Consider the following 10,071-nt stretch of genomic DNA (forward strand, 5'->3'; position numbering starts at 1 on the left):
ATTGAAATCCTTTTTTTATTTGAAGACATTTCAGTCATAGCAAAGTGGCAGAAAGACCAACCAACATGGCCCTCCCTGTACCTTAATACGAGAGTGGTTAATAGGTAATATGAGAAAGTGTCATTGAGAACGTGTTTTTCCATCCTGATTATGACTGATATCCTGTTTTGAAATAGAGGCTGATAAAGGCGATAATACTTTAGTATTTCATCAATTCACAACTTAAAATTAGTAAACTGCTTGAATTAATTGTAACATAATTTCTATGCATTGATAAAAAGTTACAGCAGTTCGAAAAACTTCTTAACAATCATAAGAGCTGTGCACAAAACACTTTCCAGTGGCACCTGTTTGAAATACTAATTGATTAAATTCCTATATAAACATTCTCCTTCTGAAAATACATTTTCTAATGTGACGGCTCATGAAATATTGTTTGGACTTGTAATGCTCAGGGTTGGCATCTCCGGATGTGAGACAGTGACAGGTAAAAACACATGCTGTATATGATAACAGACATTTCAATGAATAGCTGAACAGTGCCATTAGAGAGGTGAGGGGTGTGGCGCTATGCAGATCACCCAGCAATAGAAAGATGATATTGCTATTACCAGGTGCTGACACATGAGATTGCATTTACATTTTCATCCAATGGAAACCTAAACCCAGACTGTTGTTTGTGCGAGTTAGCAACAAGATGTGAATACCAAAACAGTAATCAATATGGAGAATAGCTTTTGGAAATTGCATTGTAAAACATGGAAAAACTCTGACATTGTGCCCTTCTTTCTCTCCGCCCATCTCATCTCTCTTTGTCTCTCTTTTCCTCTCCTCGAAGTCTTACTCTTATCCTCTACTTCCGCTTGCTTTTCACACACCCCGCTCTTGCTCTCTGGTGGAGCCCAATTAACAGCATCAAACAGCTAATTAATAGAGCTGTGTGAGTTAGCAGCTCACGACAGCACACTGCATGACTCTGAGCTAGTGTCGCATGTATAGCATGAGCATGCTGAAGGGGAGACAGGATCATACAGTAGCGGATAGTCATGTGCATGCAGAGACACAGACACAGACACACACATACAGTATATTTAAATAAATGCAAATTGTATTGCATGCAAGTGTATGCTAATTTACTAGGGCAAATGTGCTAACTTACTCTCAAAAACAAACATGCAAGTCAAATGTAAGACTAGAAAATAGCACTCAAAGGTGAAAGACAGGGAAACTCTACAATGACAGATACATTGAGTTAAATATAACATAATGACATTATAAATGAAAGAAGGTTAAATGCAATGGCAAAGCTACTAAGAATCATTACAAAATAATAAACCTCATGACCAATTCTTATTGGTTATGTCCAAATATGTTCTCGGAAATGATCCAAACATGCTGTATCAATTGATCTTTAGTTTATTATTTCTCATTTTCTTTCTTTTTGTTTCTTTAATTCTTACTTCATCTGAAATGCAGATAAGAGACAGGGGACATATACAGGGTTGTGGCAGTGGGAGAGTGCACGGCTTACCAGCATGCTTCTGTATCCAAACATCCTGTTAGTTGTAAAACTCATTACACGCTGTTATTATCCTGTCTATTTGTGAATGTTGAATTTGTTACATAAATAAACATCTTAAAAAAGAACTTTATTTCATTGAATATGATGTACACAGAAATGGGCTTTAAAAGCTGTATGTCAAATTGTAAATAGTGTTTATTTTTTAATTGAACAAATAAATTTGAAATTTAAACTGACCCTTTCTTTCAGAAATTTACGATGGAGTCAGAAAAAACAACAAACAAAGGAATTATTCAGATAGAATAACCAACAAAAAGAATAGCAGGCTGATGCCAATCTTTGTTTTCAGACCATAGTTTACTGCCACAGCAACTATTAGAGGTGGAAAGGTGGAAATATGGTTACACTTAATTGATAACCCAGTACAACTTCAATGGGCCAAATGTGCATTTTTGTCTGATGACATAAGTGGAATAGAGTTGGCACTTGTGTTTCCTATCACTGGCATGTAAAAGCTGCAGGGGAATCAGGCCAGAAACTGCAACAAGTAAAGTGCTTAGCTTTTGACACTACAGCTGGGCTCTTGTATAAAACATAGACACTACAGATAAACAGCTCACTATCGTGTGTGGCAGACATCCAGAATAGTATTCAGGCAGCAAAAGTAATGCCAAAAATGCTACAAGAAATCAGAGTAAAAAGTAAAACAAAAGAATGAAAACTGATGCAAATACACAAGCAGGGCAACAAAGAGCTATAGCTCTACTGAATCATGCCAATATTTTTGGGGGCTTCCAATATTTTCAGCACATACTTAGCTTAATCCATTGGAACGAATAACAAAAAAGAGAACTCCAGGCTAGTAGAGTCGTGGCAGATGACAGTCTGCCAGGGCCAAAGGCTAGACTCAAGCTGGAGACGAGGCTCCTTCTTCTGCAGGATAAACCCTGGCCAGAGTACTACAGCTCAGAGTCTAAACTCAATGGTGGGAGAAGTGGCTGCACTTATGGAGTGTCAGGGGGAAAGAAAAAAAACACACACACACACACACACACACACACACACACACACACACACACACACACACACACACACTGATGAAGAAGCATAGAGACATGGGAATTTATTAGAAAAGTAGGAAATAGGCCACTACCCCTACTCTTATTATCTAGAGCTCAACAAGCAGAATTTAAGAAATGCTTCACTCTCTCCCTCTGTTTCTCTCTCCCACACACACTCCCTCTCAATCACTCATTCAGTCACTCAGGTTGTGGTTATGGCTTCAGGAACACTCCAGCTCCATTCAATCAAACAGAGTACTCGGACTGAATCAGCTAAAGGTTAATTGCACCGACGTCCTTGTGCACATATGGACGGGAATTGTGTGTGTGTGTGTGTGTGTGTCTGTGTGTGTGTGTGTGTGTGTGTGTGGAGTGTATCTGTTAAAACCCTTACCCAAGTGCTGTATTGAAGCAAAAAATGCCTTTTTGTCGTAGAAGGATTAACGTGAACATAATCTATGTACATTTTCCCCTCAGGAGGCAGACAAGTGGCTGCTGCAGTATTACCTCCCCCAAACAGAAAAGCAGGAAAATAGTTTGGAACAGGTGCATGCCACCCCGAGAGCTAAAAATGTGGCTCTCTGCTGAGTTACATGCTTTTATGATGGAATTCTTATGACTTTGGTTTAATTAATCAAATTTTGTGCAATTTAAAATGAAAAATACTCTGTGATAAGTTATGATATGGGAAACATCTTTTTTTATTTGGTATCTCAATAATCTTCAAGTCACAATTTAAAAGACCAACAAAAAATAATAATAATCTTCATCTCTGGAAATGTATCTTCTTTTTTTGAGTTTTCTTTTTTAATTATTCTGTTCTGTGCAGCTGTTCTGTAGGTTTCTGCTGCCTGTTAAAGGGAAGTGTTTTCTGCTACATTTACCAGGTGCTTGCTATTTATTGGATTATGGCAGTATTACTAAAGTTTGCTTTCTCATATATTTCATATCTTTTATGGTTTTTGTCGTTGATCTACTATCATTTTATGTTGGTTCACTCTAAGGTCTAGACCTGCTCTTTATGAAAAGAGTTTGAAGATATATTTTTGCATCATTTGGCCCTATATGAATAAATTGATTGATTGCATATGAAAACTAAGCCCTCAAACATGAAGTTGTCAAACAACAAGCAAAGTACATTTTTAAATATCCCCTTGATTTCATGTTAGCATGAGGCAAAAGTCAAGCAGTAATTCAGAGTCATATCGAGGAAATTGTCTCAGACCCTAGACTTGTAACAATGGTTGTATGTGTGTATGAATAAAATGGACCTTGGTTTTAAAGCTGTATTTTACTGTTCCAGTCTAGGGGGCCAACGAGTCACTGGCAGAGTGCTGGGCTGCGGCCTTGTTGACCTTCAAAGCAGAGACGAGGGCCCTCTCCATCCCGCCAGCACTACTTGTGGCAGGAAGAGAGGCTTGTTGACTGGCCCCTAATGGCCCCCTGGCCCATGTAACATGGGTCGGTAGGTCTGAGCTGTTGCCCTGGCGACCACAGGCACATAGGCCAAAGAGAAGAGGGGGGCAAAAGAGAGAAGAAAAATAGATAGAAAGATGGAAACAGAACAAGGTGAGGAGGTAGACAGACTGATGGGACAACAACAAAAAAATCATCATCTAAGGTTTAACCAGATTAACAATATGACTATCAGACCCACTGATATCATATTGATGGTGGACAAGTAGTCACAGAAGTTGCAGCATTAAACTTTTAAAAAAATTGTTTACATTCTTAAAGCCTTTGAAAATTGGTAGATAATAAGCCCATAAGGTAAGTGCAGGGCATCAACAAAAATACCTGCACAGTTACTCCATGCCCCCATGTTTCTATACTGTAAAGGACAATAATCTTAAACACACATGGGAGAAAGGTGTGGGCTGTAATGAATTCTAGAAGGTATATGAGGGCACAGCATGGCACTGTCATGGCACTGTCAGGCTTAATTTACATACGGTATTTATAAACATATGTTGGGCTTCCATCAAAATTCATTGCAAACTTTAAGCACTGTATTGATTGACTGCTTGCCTGACAACACAACTGAAGGGGATATTTGAGGAATTAACTGGGCAGTTTATACATGTTTATAAAATATGTTTTGAAATGCTTGTAAAAAAAAAAAAATCCTGATCTGAATATTAGTTGCATAGCATAGTTTGGTTATTTCTATCAAATATTTATGCAAGAATAGACAAATAACAAGAAGACACTGTTTTAGCATGCAACACTAGGAGCTTGTTTTTTGTAATTTACTAATTTGTGCTCTATGGCAGGATGTATTGGCTCCTTGACAAACTGGCTGTTTCACAGCCTGATTGATGGCCTTGCTGATTATCTGACTGACAGAGTCACAGGCAGACAATAGCGCAGAAAGGAGCTGCTTGTATGCAGAGAAGCAGGTGTTAATTCAGCGCGGCTCCTGCAGCGGCTAATGTGGGTCCTCTACCATTAAAAAGCAGGGTAAACACTGCCACGAGAGACTGTCAACATTTACAGGAAGGACTCTCAACATACACAAACCTCTTCAGTCTTTCTATACGTCTCTCTCAGTCTGATTCCTTCTGTCTCTCTGTATCTCTTGCTTCCACCCAGCCTGACCTAATCAGCGATAAGTTGAGTGCTTTCGACAACAGCACAGCCCCCTTAATTAGCAGCCAATTGCTATAAGCTCATGTGTAAGCATCAGTGTACTGTGTGAGCATATATATCCTGTGTTTCCAGCCTCCAACCTGACCTCAGCTTGCTCCAGTCACTCAGCTAATAAGTCAGTCAGTGAACTTAGCCTCATGCATATCCAGATGGAGAGGTTTAATGGGTATTAGAGGCAGAGGGGCTGTACAGGTAACAGGGAATACCTACAAGCTGCCTTTGGAGCCTTGGAGAGAACAGATTGGAGTTGACGCGCAGCTGATTTTGTGTTTTTACTCACGGTAAATGTTTCCACAAGTGACAAAAGCTATTTTTTAAAGACATTTAATGATAAACTCAATAGAACCAACATGTTTCCAGCTCTCTATTGATATATCTTTTTACACACAGCCCGAGTTGACTGCATTAATACCACATACCATTTCCACTTTTCCCAATTCCCTCTCCTGTAATGGAAAACATTATTATTGTCAAGGCCAGCATCAGGTGTGTGCACGAGGAGGATTGTAGATGCGGTGTGTATTTTGTGAAACGGGGGGGGGGGGGGGGAAGGGGGGTTACGGCACCTACTCTGCGACGTCAACTCATACTCGATGGCTTTCTAAATTTGAAAAAGAAAAAAAATGCTCTCAGGGACTTACTTTGCTGCATTCCACTTCATGAGCACAAACAAACGGACCAAACAGCCGTTCTGGAGGGAGAAGTGGGAGGGAGGCTTGTTGGTGGGGCTAGCAAAAAAAAAGACCCTCAAAAAACAGGGAGAGATAAAGAGGAAGAGAGGAGTATTGAGTGGTTGTGTGTGTGTGTGTGTGTGGGGGGGGGGGGGGGGGGGGGGAACAGGAAGGCAAGCAGACAGTGCTGAAAAACCAAAGTGACTCCACTACCAATAATGAGCGGATCATTTAAAAAGCCCTCCTCAAATTGCCTTGAGGAGGAGAGGAAAGAGGAAAAGTCTTGAAAGGTTTTGAGAGATTCTGGTCGCTGGACTAAGGGGTGGAGGTAAGAAACAGTTTTTGGCAGTCAGGTGAACACACTGTATAATCATAGATGCAGCCTAAACGCAGAAACATGCGGCTCACTTCAGCTCAGAGATTAACCACCTGTGCTCACCATGCACACATCTGTATCTGACTAAATAAGGACAACAAAACAACAAAAAGGAGTTTAAAATGTGGCTTAATGAAAGACAAGGCTATTTATTTTTTTTGCTTAAAGCCTCTAAAAATTCTAATCTCTTTCTTCTGGGTTAAATTGCTCGAGGTAGCCACCTATAAATAAAATCTAAATGATTTAACATACACCATAAAAAATAATAATACTGCATTTAAATTTAAATTGAGTGGTGAAATCAAAGCAAAGCAAATAAAAAACAAAGGCTTCGCAAAAAAAAACAAAAAAACAATCACTCCATTGGCCACATCAAATTAAATAACACTTTTTAGTGGCCTTGTACTGGCATTAAACAAAAACAGAATTAAGAGATTTTAAGAATTTTTGGAGAATTGCAGAAAGTGCGGCACAAAAAACCCCCCCCATTAAAGTCAAAGTGATGAAGAGCATGTTATTGATTTGCAGTAAGTTTGTTTGTGTGATACATCTGCGTGTGTTTGTGTGTTGTTTTGGTGTGCAACGCTGAGGTGGGAACCAGCCTTAGGGTCAGGGGATTCCAGTTAGTTGGCAGGAGAGTATCAACAAAGCATACAGTAACATGACAAAGCATGGCATGGGTGTACCAGAGCCCATGGTGAGAAAGATTTGTTTTGTGATGAATTGACATCAGTGAAACGTGGTTTGCATGTTAATGTCAAACAACCACAGATACAACCTTACAATAAGTTATTTATATGTATATATTTATATTATCGGACTCTGCAGTTATTATCTGCACCTTTGAGCTAAATGAGCTAAATGGAAAACTAATAACTTTGAGTTGTCTTTCAGCTATCTGTTACGGTTGGAAGAACCCTAATTTCTATTTTTGCTTCACTAATGTTGCTGTTTTGTATAACACATCTCTGAAACCCATTGACACTACACAATCCACAGATATTATTGGCACCAAAGACCCAGATATCTCACTCAGAAGTTCGAAACTGAAACTGAGTAAAAAGTAGGTTTGATATTAGACTTGGGGTGGTTTCAAACCAAGGACAGTGGCCCGGATCTGAGTACACCTTACCACAAAGTCTGGCTCATTTGATCAGTGTGAATGCAAATGTTCCATACTCGTACTGTACTCTGGCACTGTGTCCAAAGCGCTTGAAGAGGTGGTTTCTAAATGGTACCTGACGCTTTAAAAAGCGCCATATCCTCGAAGCACAGGCCCAATAAGTCGTCCGAGCTCCACGGTAAACGTGGAAGCAGGAAGAAGGTCTTTGCTGGTGTCTTAGACATAACAAAAACATCCCCAGTTAGCTGTATAGACTCAGCCAATGAGGGGTTGCCATGGTTTGTTCTTTCTCCTTTTTGGCGGATTTGCAAACCAACTTTGCGCATATTACCACCTGCAGTATGGTACAGTGTACATACACAAGTGTACTCAGGTAACTAATGTGAAAGTAGACATACAATCATGCTTGAGCTTGGTATGAAACAATCGTACCCAATGAGAAATGGACACAAAGCATGGACTGTGACTCCACATAAAGGTTGTTCTGTGTGGTTCGAAAAAATAAATGGGATAGTGTTTGGTTAAATATTGGACATATTAAATGTACTCAATAACATTACCTTGTTCTTGTCTTTTAAGATTTTTTTAACTAAAATTTGAGACACCAATTCGACAAACACAATATACATATAAGGTCATTTGTTTATACAAACAAATAATAAAGATACATTAAAGTTGTCCTAACAATGGACGTATGCAGACTTTGAGCCATCTCTGCCTCTGAGGTAACTCACAGAACACTGAAATAAAGAACAATGCTCAATCAAATATAGAATCTCATTCATTATAACAACTCATTTCACTCATCATCAATCTCTCTCTTCCTTTCAGTTTTAGGTCTCCTTCCCTTTCTCTCTCAGTTCCTTTTTTTCCTCCTCCTCCTCTATGTGCTTGCTTCCCTCCCTCCTTATCCCTCTTCCTCCACTCTCCATCTTGACACAGTGCACTGAGCCTAATCGTGGATAATTGGGTGGGAGGGGCAGTGGGCCGGCCCTGCCTTTGTGTGCAAAGGGCAAGTGGTCAAGTTAATGGGGCTCTTGTGTCGAGCCAGGAGCACTCTGTCTCTCTCTTTCTCTCTGTTCGATCACTCACTCGGCCAGTCAATCTCAGCCTCTCAGTCAGCTTCTCTTTCTCTTTCACGGCTGAAGCTTTTTCCCCGCTGTTTCGATCTAGTTTCCCCTCATTTCCAGCTGTCTCACTTCCCCTTTCCTGTAAGCCATTAAGTGGGTCTCGTTCCATTTCTTTTCTCCTCTCCTCCTTCTGGTCTTTTTCAGCCTCTCTCTCTCTTTTTCACCTCTGTATGCAGCTTTTTTTTGTCTCTATCTCTTCTCCACTAGCAGAGAGTGTTTGGGAGGAGAAAACAGACCTCTTTAAAATATCAAAAGACAGATCAGGAGGCCTGGTCTGTCCCTGCCATTCTACTGAATCTCCCTCCTCCTCCTCCTCACTGATAAACAGAAGAGTGAGCCTGCAGGATTAGCTGCAGTGTACTGCATCTCCTCCCTCCTTTATCCCTCTCTGTTTTCCTCCTGTGGAGGGTAAGACTGTTGACTGGGCTTGATATGTGTGTGTGTGAGTGTGTGTATGTCAGTGTGTGTTGCCTTGTCTGGCACCAGCTTATCCTGCAGGAGTCCATTGTGTTTGAATCACAGGCCACAGCCATCCAGGCCTGAATTAAACTTTATAGCATCTGTGAACATGTAACACTAGAAATGTAATGGTGGAACACAAACATTGGAAACAAGCAACTTTTACAACCAACAATCTATAACAAATAAGTGTTCAGAAAATATGAAATGAATAAATGCAGTACAAAGAGTAACAGCAAAGTTACTTTGTATAAAATACAGGTACAGCTAAATGTTGGGCAGCACATTTTCCTAAGGGGACGATAATGTGTTTTGTATTGTATCCTATTGTTTTTTTGTGCTGCATTTAAAAAAAATAGTAAAAAAAAAAAAATGTAATTGTGGAGTTATTAACAATGTTTTATTAATTACAACAATGCTTTTGCTTAAGGCTAATGAGTAATATTGGGACGTGATGATCTCAAAGGAAAAAAAAACAACAAAGTCCTACATTTCCTGATGAAAATGTATTTATTTTTTTCATTCACAAAACCACCCTTGGACTGCAAAGTACAACAATAAACCATTAAAGCAGAAAAACCTCATAAATGATCTATGAAACTTAACATTTAAGGACATATACACAAAAGTGAATTTGAAAAAAGCGTCAGGTTTCTAATGTGAAACCCAAAAACATACACAAAAAAAATGTTTCAAAAGATTATGATAGATCATGCGCATTATAATTGTAAATAAGTATGACGTTCTTCCTGGTGAGAAGATTTTTAAGGTTCTTTCTGTCATGGTAAAAAAAAAGGAAAATCTCAGTGTGTGAAGAAGGCCTTAACTGAGCAAACAGATCCCGTTTGAATCTGACCCAGAGTAGTATGAACTACAGCAAATATTTAACATTCCTAAAAATAAATTGATTGAAATAACGGCTAAACTGAGACATCACACCAGACACAAGGAGGTTCATCTGTATGATGTCTGCTGAAGGTAAATCTCAGCTGCAACTCAGATCCTCCTCTGTGGATTTTTTATCTGCAGACTGTTTCTGAATAATACAGACAACTATTGGTTTGTTGACTGTCTGTTTCC

The sequence above is a fragment of the Symphodus melops genome (genome assembly GCF_947650265.1).
Source record: "Symphodus melops genome assembly, chromosome: 15".
NCBI classification, from domain to species: Eukaryota; Metazoa; Chordata; class Actinopteri; order Labriformes; family Labridae; genus Symphodus; species Symphodus melops.